Genomic DNA, 13,036 nt, shown 5'->3' on the forward strand with positions numbered 1-13,036 from the left:
CAAAGCACTCGCCGTTGCTACGATACAGGTAGTCCTCGACGTAGGATCACAATTGAGCCCGGAACTTTTGTAAGGAGTGGGAGAATATATCAGAAGCATTCTAGGGGTGCGAGGTGTAGAAAAGGTTGGGAGCGACTGCCCGGCCTAAATGAACTGTTGTAAATCAAGGACTGCCTGTAATTATGTGGCTGTTTCAGAATAGAAACTGAAATGTTTCAGAATAGTCAAGAGTTTAGGGCATTTTTAGCTTACATAAAGAAAGAGAGAATAGGGAGGACTGCAGTCCAGATCATGTTGTTTGGATTTTGAGACCAAAGGCAGTGAAAATCAAACCCTTTCCCCAACTTGCTCTTTCAACTTTCCGTTTTCCCTGTTTCTAAGGTGACCAACTTTTTTACAATGAAAAGGAGGACACAAATAAATTGAAGAAAAAAATATCGTAAATAAAAGAAACCTTTTATTCATTGCAACAATAATACAGACAATTTGCATGTGCAAAGTTTGCCGGCTGGGTATTTTGGTGCGCTCAGCAGCAATTCCTATGGGCTTTCGAAAGCCAATAATCCGAGTAGCAGAGCTCATGCAAAAGTTGAAAACAAAACCCATCAAAAAAAAGGTGCCGGAACGCCATTCTGAGCGTTCTATGAGGGAAGAAAAGCCCTGCAGATTAGTCTTCAAATATCGAAAAGGAGGACGTGAAGGAGGACACTTTTTGAGGGAGGACAGAACTTACAAAAGGAGGAGTGTCCTCCCTAAAGGAGGACGGTTGGTCACCTTACTGTTTCAATGTCAATTTTTTGAAAGAAAAAAAAAAGACCCTGCAATTACAGTCACGCAAATGTGGTGGCAGCATTTCCCAACCTTGGTAACTTAAAAAATGAGTTGGGCTTCAACTCTCAGAATTGCCCAGCCGACAAGGCTTCTGGGAGTTAAAGTCCACCCCTCTTAAGCCCTGCCAAGGTTGGGAAACACTGTTTTATGGGATTGTTGTTAGTTGCGAAGTCATGTCCGACCCATTGCGACCCCATGGACAACGTTCCTCCAGGCCTTCCTGTCCTCTACCATCTTCTGGAGTCCATTTAAGCTCATGCCTACTGCTTCAGGGACTCCATCCAGCCACCCCATTCTCTGTTGTCCCCTTCTTCTATTGCCCACCATCTTTCCCAGCATTAGGCCCTTCTCCGGTGAGTCTTTCCTTCTCATTAGGTGGCCAAAGTACTTGAGTTTCAACTTCAGGATCTGGCCTTCTAAAGAGCAGTCGGGGTTGATCTCCTCTAGGACTGACCGGTTTGAATGCCTTGCAGTCCAGGGGACTCGCAGGAGTCTTCTCCAGCACCAGAGTTCAAAGGCCTCAATTCTTTGGTGCTCAGCCTTTCTTATGGTCCAACTTTCACATCCATACATTGCAAATGGGAAAACCATGGCCTGGACTATACGCACTTTTGTTGGCAGGGTGACGTCTCTGTTTTTTTAGTATGCTGTCTAGATTTGCCATAGCTTTCCTCCCCAGGATCAAGCGTCTTTTAATTTCTTGGCTGCAGTCCCCATCTGAGGTGATCTTGGAGCCCAGGAAGATAAAATCTGTCACTGCCTCCATTTCTTCCCTATTTGTCAGAAATTGAGAGGGCCGGATGCCATGATCTTGGTTTTCTTAAGCCCTGCCAAAGTTGGGAAACACTGTTTTATGAGATATATGTTGTCTAAAGTTTGATACTAGAAAGTCAACCTATGGCTGCGTTCACTCAATATGCAAAATTGATTTTACCATGGTTAATTTAACATGCCATAATTGGTGGGGTTCTCCCAAAGCACACTGCCTGAGTTTGAGTTGGCACGACACATTAAGCTACAAACAAGCTACGTTTAGCGGACTGTGTACAAAGCTGCTCCATGCCCTGGTCTGCATTGCTATTCCTCATTGGAGTGGGTGCCCCGTCTTTGGCACCCACTCCAATAAAAGAAGCACCTCGCCAGGAACGGAGAACACCCAGTTTATTATGCACGAACAAACGGAATAAAGTCAGCACTGACGATGTATACACCCATTCCCTTTTTATACAATTACTGAAACCGCGCCTAAACCACACCCCCTATCACCGCCCATACACCCAACGTCCCAAATGGTGCTTCGTCATCCTGACCTAAACGTTTCCCGACGCCCCGGCCGCTTCCCGACGCCCCAGCCGTTTCCCGACGATTCGCGACTCTTCAGTAGTTCCTAACAATGTCTGGTAATGCGTCCGCGGTCTCCTCCAGCCGCGCATGCCCCGTTGATCTCCAACAGTCCCTGGCGTCTGCGCATGTGCACCCACCGGCCGGCTGTCACTCCGTAAGACAGATTGTTGGCTTCCCCGGCGCGCTCGGCTGTCCGTTTACATGGCGGGCCGGCTATAAGTTGTTCCGGGCGGATGTCTGCTGCTGCATTCAGGGTAGGCGGCCCGACATACTGCCCCCTTCTACCAGGGCTCCCCCTGGGACAGAAAAGTAGGGTTACATCGTTTCCATGACGTCGTTTATCCACTCCCCCCTGGCCCGGTCAATTTCGGTTTCCCAGGGTTATTCTGGTGGAATCGTTTCACTAGGCGGGGGGCTCGTACTTCGTCCACCCGTACCCATGTAGCATCCGTCAACGGATAGCCTTTCCATTTGACCAGATAATACAATTCCCCTCTTTGTACCCGGGAATCGAGTATTTCTTGTACCTCATAAAAATTATTACTGACGGGACCTGGTTCAGATTTCTTTTGGTACATATAGACCGGTTTGATTAAGCTACAATGGAATACTGGGTGCACTTTGCCCAGTAATCTGGGTAAGTGCAATTGCACAGTTACCGGGTTAATGATCTTCACAATTTTAAACGGACCAATATATTTGGGCGCCAATTTTTTGCAAGGGACCTTCAATTTCAGATACTTGGTGGACAGATATACTAGTTGACCTATCCGAAATGGTTTACAGGGTTGCCTTCTCTTGTCCGCCTGCTTCCGCATCCTTCTTCCATATTCTGCTAACGCTGTTCTTACTGCCGCCCATGCTCCTGACACCCATTGAACCCACTCTTGGGGAAGGTAAGACTGTGTCTGTAAATCCATACATTCAGGTATAGGTACAAAATCCTTTCCCGAGACTACCTTAAAAGGGGCAAATCCAGTACTGGTATGCACCGCATTATTATACGCCACTTCCGCAAATACCAAAAGATCAGCCCAGTTAGCTTGTTGATAGGAAACGTAACTCCGTAAAAATCTCTCAACGGCTGCGTTTGCCCGTTCAGCAGCTCCGTTCGTGGCGGGATGGTATGCGGTGCTGAGCCCCTGTGACGTCCCCAGAAGCGCCGTAAAACCCCTCCAAAATCTCGCGGTAAACTGAACCCCCCGATCCGATATTATGCGCCGAGGGGCTCCATGGATCCGATATATATGTGTCAAAAACATGTATGCCAATCGTTTAGCCGTTGGTAATCGTTTACACGGAATGAAATGTGCCTGTTTTGAAAACAGGTCGATTACTGTCCAAATGACAGTATATCCTCTACTGCTTGGTAATTCTACAATAAAATCCATGGCAATATCTTGCCATGGATGCTCAGGGTTGGCCACTGGCTGTAGATATCCCACCGGCTTTCCTGGCTGATTTTTACAAGCAGCACATACAGAACATGCCTTTATATAATGTGCCACATCTTTTCTTAATGTAGGCCACCAAAATTGGCGCCTAATTAAATGTAAGGTCTTGACGAACCCAAAATGCCCCGCTAATTGTGCATCATGGCACCTCTGAAGAACCTTGGCCCTTAAAACAAGGGGAACATATAGCTTCCTACCAAACCATGCCAACCCGTCCCTCTGAGTGAACAGCGAACAATGGGTTTGGAACCACGAATCCTGGGACAACACCTTCCTCAGTTCCACCTCAAAATTATCGAAATTGGAACGGACTCTTAGCCTACTCACCCCCGGGGTATATGGTGGCAAAATAGCCTGTACTACTTCCTCTCGTTGGCTCTCGTACTGAGGTAACCTGGACAAGGCATCTGCCAAGAAATTACGTCCCCCAGGAACATCTTTAAGTCGGAAGGTGAACCGTTGAAAGTATTGTGCCCACCTCACATGCTTTGGTGCTAAGCGTCGGGGGGATTGCAATATAGCTAAGTTTTTATGGTCCGTCCATATCTCTATTTCATGTGTCGCGCCTTCTAGAAGATGCCTCCATGTTACTAGGGCCCATTTAATAGCGAAGGCCTCCTTCTCCCATATAGCCCATCTCCTTTCAGCTTCTGTTAGTTTGCGCGAGGTGTAAGCGCATGGTTGTAAGTTTTCCTTATCATTTCGTTGTAACAAGACTGCACCCACTGCCACATCACTCGCATCAGCTTGGACAATATACTGCTTATCGGGATTTGGATGTAATAAAATGGGCTCTTGAGCAAACAATGTCTTTAAATATTCAAAAGCAGCTTGACTTTCCTTGGACCACGCTAGTGGTTGACTAGAGCGTACCTTAACTGGGGAGTTCCTCGTTTTCAACAATTCTGTGAGAGGCAAAGCCACCCGTGCAAAATTAGGGATGAACTGCCTATAGAAATTTGCGAACCCCAGGAAGCTCTGCAATTGCCGTCTCGTCCGAGGGGCCTGCCATTCGAGTACCGTCCTCACCTTTTCTGGATCCATGTCGATACCCGAAGCTGATATTTTGTATCCCAAATATTCAATACAGGTTTTATGGAATTCGCATTTCGAAAGCTTCACAAACAACTGAGCTTTAAGGAGTTTGCGTAATACTTCCCTGACTAACCGTATGTGTTCTGTCATAGTTTTAGAATATATTAAAATGTCATCCAGATAAACCAATACCCCGCGAGATAGATGATCATGTAATACCGCGTTAATGGTCTGCATGAATACTGCAGGCGCTCCTTTAAGGCCAAATGGCATAACAGTAAACTGGAAACTGCCTAAAGGGCAGTTGAATGCGGTCTTCCACTCATCCCCCGGCTTTATTCGGATGCGATAATAAGCCTCCCGTAAGTCAAGCTTAGTAAACACCCTCCCTAGGGATAAATGAGATAGCATGTCCTTTAACAAGGGTAATGGATACATATTTTCGGTGCTCACCGCATTTAACCCCCTGAAATCCACACACAACCGCAACCCACCATCCTTTTTCCCTTGGAATATCACTGGGGCCGCTATTCTCGATCGGGCCGGCTCTATAAACCCCCGTTCCAGGTTAGTATCAATATACTTCCTTAGTTCCACCAACTCCTTAGGTGACATGGGATACATCCGGGGCTTTGGCAGCTTCGCCCCCGGTATGATGTCTATTGCACAGTCCGTGGAACGGTGTGGTGGCAACGTATCACACTCCCGTTCGCTGAATACCTCCTTTAGATCGTCATACTCCACAGGGAATAGCCGTGCCGTCCCGGTAGCTTCCACTGCTACCTTACTTCTTTCCAGGTGTTGTGTTTCCCTAAGGGGTGATTGTTTCTGTGGCTTCTTTTTGCCATTACCTGGAGCCCGGGGACCTGTTACCAACCTCATACGACGATACCCATCTGCCCACCAAATCACCGGCTGCCATTTGTCAAGCCAGGCCAGCCCTAAAATCACTTCCTCAGTCATTGAGGGACTTACAATGAAACGGAGCAACTCCCAATGCTCCCCCATCTCCAATCGGACCGGCTCGGTTACCTGACATACCGGCGCCCCCCCTAATAAAGAACCATCCACGTGTTCAAAATTAATAGGTCGAGATAGGTTGACCAATCTAAGCTCCAACATATTTGCTAATTTCCGACTAATCAAACATCGAGTACAACCCGAATCTATTAAAGCCTTACAGTTTTTATATTGTCCCGATCTACAATTCGTCAGACGTATCGATATATTAAACGGTACCACCGGCGTACATACCCTGGGGTCTTGTTCCGGGTCATCCTGGCCATACGTCTCAGGCACTACCTCCGATGTGGCACCCGGCACTACCGGTGTAGACCTATATGGGATGCTACTTTCACCTTGTACCGCCTTTGTCTGATCCTTCCCTCGGAACGGGGTGATGGGTTGTCTTCTTGTCTCCAGGGTGGACTGTCCCGAACTCAAACCCTGTCTAGGTGGGATCGGGCACTGAGCCACCCTGTGACCCGGTTTGTTACACCTATAACATCGGAAAGTCCCCCTGGACACCCCAGGTGGAACTGTTTGAACTGGCCCGCCTAACGCCCTTGGTTTATTTGCCGCTTGCGGAACGGATGCCGGAAGTAGGGCGGATGCTCTTGGCGCCAATTCTTGTAGTCCTGCATGGAGTTCGGTTACAGTCTTATACCATTCAGGTAAACGGGAGGGCACTCCTCTTACCAAACAAGCCTGGCGGAGTTCTACATCCAAGCCCTGCCTGAAATAATGTACCAGTAATTTCTCTGGCCAGGACCGCAACCGACCCGCCACCCGCTGAAATTCTTTAATGAATTCCCTCACCGGTCTCCCTCCCTGCCTCAGTGTCACTATTTCAGCTTCCGCTCTCTGAGCTCTGGTGGAGTCTTCGAACCTAATCCTCAAGGCATCCAAAAAGGAACCTATGTCGGCCAATTCACTAGCATGGTCCCCAAAGAGATCAGCCGCCCAGGAAGCTGCTTCGTCTTGTAAACTGGCCGTTACCGCCACCACTATCGCCCATTGGGAGGAATAATGGGCTGCGAAACGATCTAGATGATTTAGCACATGTCCCAAAAACATAGCCAACTTGTCCGGATCTCCATCAAAAGTAATTCCAATCGGTGGAGGGGTCCATGGTATCCCTGTGGGCCACGCTACAGGTTGGCCTCCATGCTGCCCGTCTGCGATGTTAGTGCGCTGGCCAAGATCCCCGGGTCCCAAAGGCAAGAAGGCTGGAGTGCCCTGAGTAGCAGCCATGGTTCCTAACCTTGCAGCTCCGTGCCCCCCACGGTCCAACTGTACTGCTGGCCCCCTCAATAGTGGACGAGCCAAACGGAATCCAGGTGAGTCAGTGGGACGGCGTGGGATTGCTCCCTGTCTTGGTAGGAATCCTGGTTCTCCAAACCTAGCCTTTAACACGTCAAGGGTATACTGCCCCGGGGTTGTGGAGTAGCTCCAATCACCCTCTTCGCCGCTAACCGCTCTCCTCTCCCTCCATCCTTCAGCAAGACCTTTGTCCGTCGTTACAAACCGCCCTTCAGTTTCCACACGCTGAAGTGTAGAACTTAACCCCCAGTCCACTGTCTCCGTTAATGCCGGCTGCTGCTTCAGCCCAGGATCCACACCCAGCATGGGCGGAATACCCCTCTCCTTCGGACGAACGACCGGACCTTCCAGCGTTGCCCCAGGGTCCACAGACGACCCGGGATCCCCCTCGTGCTCCGGAATATCTTCCATTGCTTCGGCACCTTGCACCCCTTCGGCCATGGCACCAAATAGTCCGGCAACCGTCCCTGAGGGAGTGCTGACTTACTGTCACCCCGTCTTTGGCACCCACTCCAATAAAAGAAGCACCTCGCCAGGAACGGAGAACACCCAGTGTATTATGCACGAACAAACGGAATAAAGTCAGCACTGACGATGTATACACCCATTCCCTTTTTATACAATTACTGAAACCGCGCCTAAACCACACCCCCTATCACCGCCCATACACCCACCGTCCCAAATGTTGCTTCGTCATCCTGACCTAAACGTTTCCCGACGCCCCGGCCGCTTCCCGACGCCCCAGCCGTTTCCCGACGATTCGCGACTCTTCAGTAGTTCCTAACCATGTCTGGTAATGCGTCCGCGGTCTCCTCCAGCCGCGCATGCCCCGTTGATCTCCAACAGTCCCTGGCGTCTGCGCATGTGCACCCACCGACCGGCTGTCACTCCGTAAGACAGATTGTTGGCTTCCCCGGCGCGCTCGGCTGTCCGTTTACATGGCGGGCCGGCTATAAGTTGTTCCGGGCGGATGTCTGCTGCTGCATTCAGGGTAGGCGGCCCGACAGTCAACCTATGGCTGCGTTCACTCAATATGCAAAATTGATTTTACCATGGTTAATTTAACATGCCATAATTGGTGGGGTTCTCCCAAAGCACACTGCCTGAGTTTGAGTTGGCACGACACATTAAGCTACAAACAAGCTACGTTTAGCGGACTGTGTACAAAGCTGCTCCATGCCCTGGTCTGCATTGCTATTCCTCATGGTGCAGCTGGGCGTAAAAGCAAAGCAAAGCTACAGAAGCTGCTCAACTCAATAGAAACACAGTTTGTTAGTTTGTGGCTCAATGTGTGGTGTAAATCAAGTTGTATCGGTTGGTTTATAATTGATGCAATGTGGGAACCCAGCTGCACTCATTCAAGGAAACTAGGGCAGGGGTAGGCAACCTTGGTCATAAAAGAGCCAAGGTTGCCTACCCCTGAACTAGGCGTCTGTGGTTTGAATGAGCACAGGTTGGGTCGCTCTTCATTTTTTCCTATCTCTGTGGTGACTGAATCCTGAGGTGACAGCCTCCACTTCTGGTATGGAATCCCTTGTGGCTACCATAGAGATAGAAAAAGTAGAGTGCTTTTGTCGGCTTCGACTTCCTTTGCTGGTTAAGGATGGTCAAAGCCCTTTAGGTCAGGGGTGTCAAACTCAATTTCATTGAGGGCCGCATCAGCATTGCGGTTGCCCTCAGGGGGCCGGGTGGGTGTGGCCAGGGTGGGTGCGGCCTACCGGGTGGGCATGGATGGAGTGGGTGTGGCCTACTGGGTGGGCATGGCCAGCTCTACATCGTTCGCATCAAGGGTGCCTGTGGGGGCCTGGGCAGGAGTGGGATAGATCTGAGGGTCTCTGGCAGAAGGGGGTGGGACCAGGGCAGAGCCCATCAAGCTGGATATGTGAAGTAGGCGAGGGCCATTTGCTGGCCACTTCCAGGCAATGGTGCATTTCTTCATTCCTCACAAAGGGTGACACCTCCCCAGCATGCACCCAGGGGGCAGGGCCAACACAGCAGGGGCTGGTTCCTCGCTGTTTCCAGACGGCCTTGTTGAGTTAAGACTGAATGCATTTCAGCATTGATGGCCACCACAAAATTGTACATTGGCTCCCTGGGCCAGGGCCAAGGCAGTGGTGGCCGTTCCCTCACTGTTTCCAGGATGGCTTCGCGGGCCACATGAAACCACTTTGCGGGCCACATTCGGCCCCCGGGCCTTGTGTTTGACATGTCTGCTTTAGGTAGTAGGAAAGTGAGTGGAGCAGCAGAGAAGGAAGTCTGGTTTTGGGGCAGGAAGACAATCTACTTCGGAGTTTGGGGTGCCTATTTGGAAATGTCGTATTGGACTTAGACTTTTTCCTTCCAGATAAAACTGCAACCGAGTGTAATTTTGCTGGGCAGCCCTGAACTCTGAAGCTCAGTGGGATGTCCATGGGATGGGTAGACTCGGGTTTAGGTCCCCTTCTTGGCCCCAATACAACAGCTCTTCATGTTGTCTCAATCCAGCTTACCTCACAGGATTGTTGCTGGGGGCAAAATTAACAGAATAACAAGAGTTGGAAAAGGGACCTTGGAGGTCTTCTAGTCCAACCCCCCTTGGCCAAGCAGGAGACCCAATATCATTTCAGACAAATGGCCATCCAATCTTTTTAAAAGCCACCAGTGACAATAAGTAGAGGCATTCATTCCCTGCCAGTTTTAGGCAAGCGACATGATGTCAGCTTGAATCTTAAATCGTAAACCAGGTGTTGTTTTTTTTAAAAGAAATCCCATCTCTCTGCCAGAAATGAGACTCAGCCACTTCACAAGCCCCCTCAGTGCTACCCTCTCCCCATCTGCCAATGTTAAGCAAGCCCACCTGCCACAGGTAATTCTGAGCCAGCGTGGCTCAGCTTGGAAACCTCTCCCTTTCCCCTCAGCATGGCTGGCTCAGGAATTCTGGGAGTTGAAGTCCACGAGCCATAAAAGGGCCAAGGCTGCCTACCCCTGCCCTATATCATTTCAGACAAATGGCTGTCCAGTCTCTTCTTAAAAACTTCCTTCATTCATTTCAATACCTTCCAAATGACTAAACTGTACAGACAATTAACAGAATAATAGAGTTGGCAGGGACCTTTGAGGTCTTCTAGTCCAACCCCCTGCTCAGGCAGGAAACCCTGTATCAGGGGTAGGCAAACTTGGCTCTTTTATGGCTCATGGACTTCAACTCCCAGAATTCCTGAGCCAGCCATGCTGAGGAGAAAGGGAGAGGTTTCCAAGTTGAGCCATGCTGGCTCAGGAATTCTGGGAGTTGAAGTCCACGAGTCATAAAAAAGCCAAGGTTGCCTACCCATCTTAGGGAGTCTTCCTAAAATTGGGTGTTACTTACTTACTTGTCTTGCTTCGCAGTGGAAATTCTGGCCCAATAATGGCTGTAGATCGAGGACCATCTTTATTTAAGAGACAGTTGGTATAATATTCCCCAGCCATTCTGCAACTTTCCTCATCCTTCTGCATTGTTTTACCGGCATCCCGATAAGTCATCACTGTCATCCTTTTCACCAATCAGTTTTAAGTCTTTTATCAGTGGGCTGGTCTTATTTTCTCTCTCTCTTTTTTTTAACCATCAGACAGAACAATCTGTCAGGTGCAATCTCGACATTTGCCTGTCCTGCAATGCAATCCTTGCGGTCGACTCCTTTTCTTCTGCAGCCTTCGAAGAAAGGGGTAGAGGATGCTGCCACTCAATCTTTCCCAATTTCTCTGTGAGTTTTGCTGATACTAGCCCTCAAGGTGACACAACAAATAGGACAGAACAGGAACACCATTATTTGACTTCTTGATTAAAAACAAACAAACAACCTGAAGCAGAAGACTTAGCTTTTTCTAAGGGCGGGAAGATTCTCATCAGATCTCAAAGCCTTCCTGTTTATGTTTCCCTGAACCAGGGGTAGGCAACCTTGGCTCTTTTATGACTCATGGACTTCAACTCCCAGAATTCCTGAGCCAGCCTGGCTCAGCTTGGAAAGTTCTCCCTTTCTCCTCAGCATGGCTGGCTCAGGAATTCTGGGAGTTGAAGTCCACAAGTCATAAAAGGGCCAGGTTTGAAGCCTCCTGCGCTAGATTAACAAATAATCCAGGGCAGAGCTAAAACAGTATTCAGAGACCAGGATAGATCTCTCTAAAGCCAGAGTAGGCAACCTTGGCTCTTTTATGACTCGTGGACTTCAACTCCCAGAATTCCTGAGCCAGCCTGCCTCAGTTGGAAAACTCTACCTTTCCCCTCAGCATGGCTGGCTCAGGAATTCTGGGAATTGAAGTCCATGAGTCATAAAAGAGCCAAGGTTGCCTACCCCTGCTCTAAAAGGACGCAAATGACCAGCTGTCTGCAAGGAGTATAATTCCTTCCATTCCCCACCATCCAGTCAGAGCTAAAGAAGCTTCTTGGATGAGAAGCGAAACGTCTTCAAAGAAAAATAAGAAAGTCCAGATGCCTCTTGAAAAAAGCACCTTTGGGACAACCATGAGCTGGAGACTCTCCACAGACACTGCAGTTGTTCACTGAATCACACGATTGTGAAACGTATTGATTCCCCCACCAACTTGGTTTGTTGGGAGCTGGCTCCGGAGATCCCCAATGGCAATCCGGTCATCTTGGGATGTTGCATCTGTCATAAACACACGCTGGTTGCACAGCGTCCAAATTCTGATCGTGTGACCAGGGAAGACTGCAACGGTCGTTAAATGCAAGAACTGGTCATAAGTCACTTTTTTCAGTGCCATTGTAACTTTGGATGGTTGCTAAATGAATGGCTGTAAGTCGAGGACTACCAGTACTTAAAAAAAAAAAAAAGATGTTTTGAGTCATATGTATCTCCCGTTCTCAGCACCGTTTTCCTCAGCACTAATACAGGTAGTTCTCAACTTACAACACTTTGTTTAGTGACCGTTACAACAACGCTGAAAAAGTGACTTAAGTCATTTTTCACACTTAGGCCCATTGCAGCATCCCCACGGTCTCATGATCGAAATTCAGACACTTGGCAATTGACTCATATTTATGACGGCTGCGGTGTCCGGGAGGGTTACGCAATGCCCTTTTGCGACTTCCTGACAAGCAAAGCCAATGGGGAAGCCGGATTCAATGAACAACTGGGTTAATTTGGCAACCGCAGTGATTCACTTCTGGGAAGAAAGGTCACAAAACTCCTTTAACAAGCGTCTCACTTAGCAACAGAAACGTTGAGCTCCATTGTGGTCATAAGTCGAGGACTACCTGTGTTTCCCTGAAAATAAGACCGGGTCCTATTTTATTTTATTTTTTGCCTCCGAAAGAGGCACCAGGTCTTACTTTCAGGGAATGTCAGCCCACCCAACTGGCCCAATTCTTCTGGGGGCGAAGGAGCAGCTTCATTCCGCAGCTGCATTTTGGCCTGCATTTCGCAGTCACAGGCCTTTCCAGAAGGCCTCTGCAGCCGAGTACTGAGCTACAGATTCAATCCATAGTTCGGCCCTCAACTGCAGAGGTCTTGCAGAACCGAGTTATGGATTGAATCCATAGCTCAGTACTCGGCTGCAGAGGGCTTCCGGAAAGGCCTGTGACTGAGAAATGCAGGCCTGGCTGCAAAAGACACCTCAGAAAAAGAAGTGGGGCGGTGAGGGGAGGCCTAGCTGCGAGGTAAGTGGGTACACATAGGGCAGATCCACCCCCCACTCCCACCCTAGCTTAATTTTTAGGCATGTGCCTCGCCCCAAAATTAGGGCTTATTTTTGGGATAGAGCTTATATTAGGGCCAACCCCAAAAATCAAGCTAGGGCTTATTTTCGGGGTAGGCCTTACTTTCGGGAAAACCAAGCACCTGTATTACCTCTTAAAGCAGTGTTTCTCAACCTTGACCATTTTAAGGCATGTGGACTTCAACTCCCAGAATTCCACAGCCAGCAATGCTGGCTGTGGAATTCTGGGAGTTGAAGTCCACATGCCTTAAAATTGTCAAGGTTGAGAAACACTGTCTTAAAGTGTCTTATTAGGAAATTATGAATTTTCAACAGGAACAACCGTCTCCAACCTCACCCTCTTTTCTCCCCTTCCA

This window comes from Crotalus tigris, unplaced genomic scaffold, assembly GCF_016545835.1.
Source record: "Crotalus tigris isolate CLP2741 ecotype Arizona unplaced genomic scaffold, ASM1654583v1 scf7180000017950.1190679, whole genome shotgun sequence".
NCBI classification, from domain to species: domain Eukaryota; kingdom Metazoa; phylum Chordata; class Lepidosauria; order Squamata; family Viperidae; genus Crotalus; species Crotalus tigris.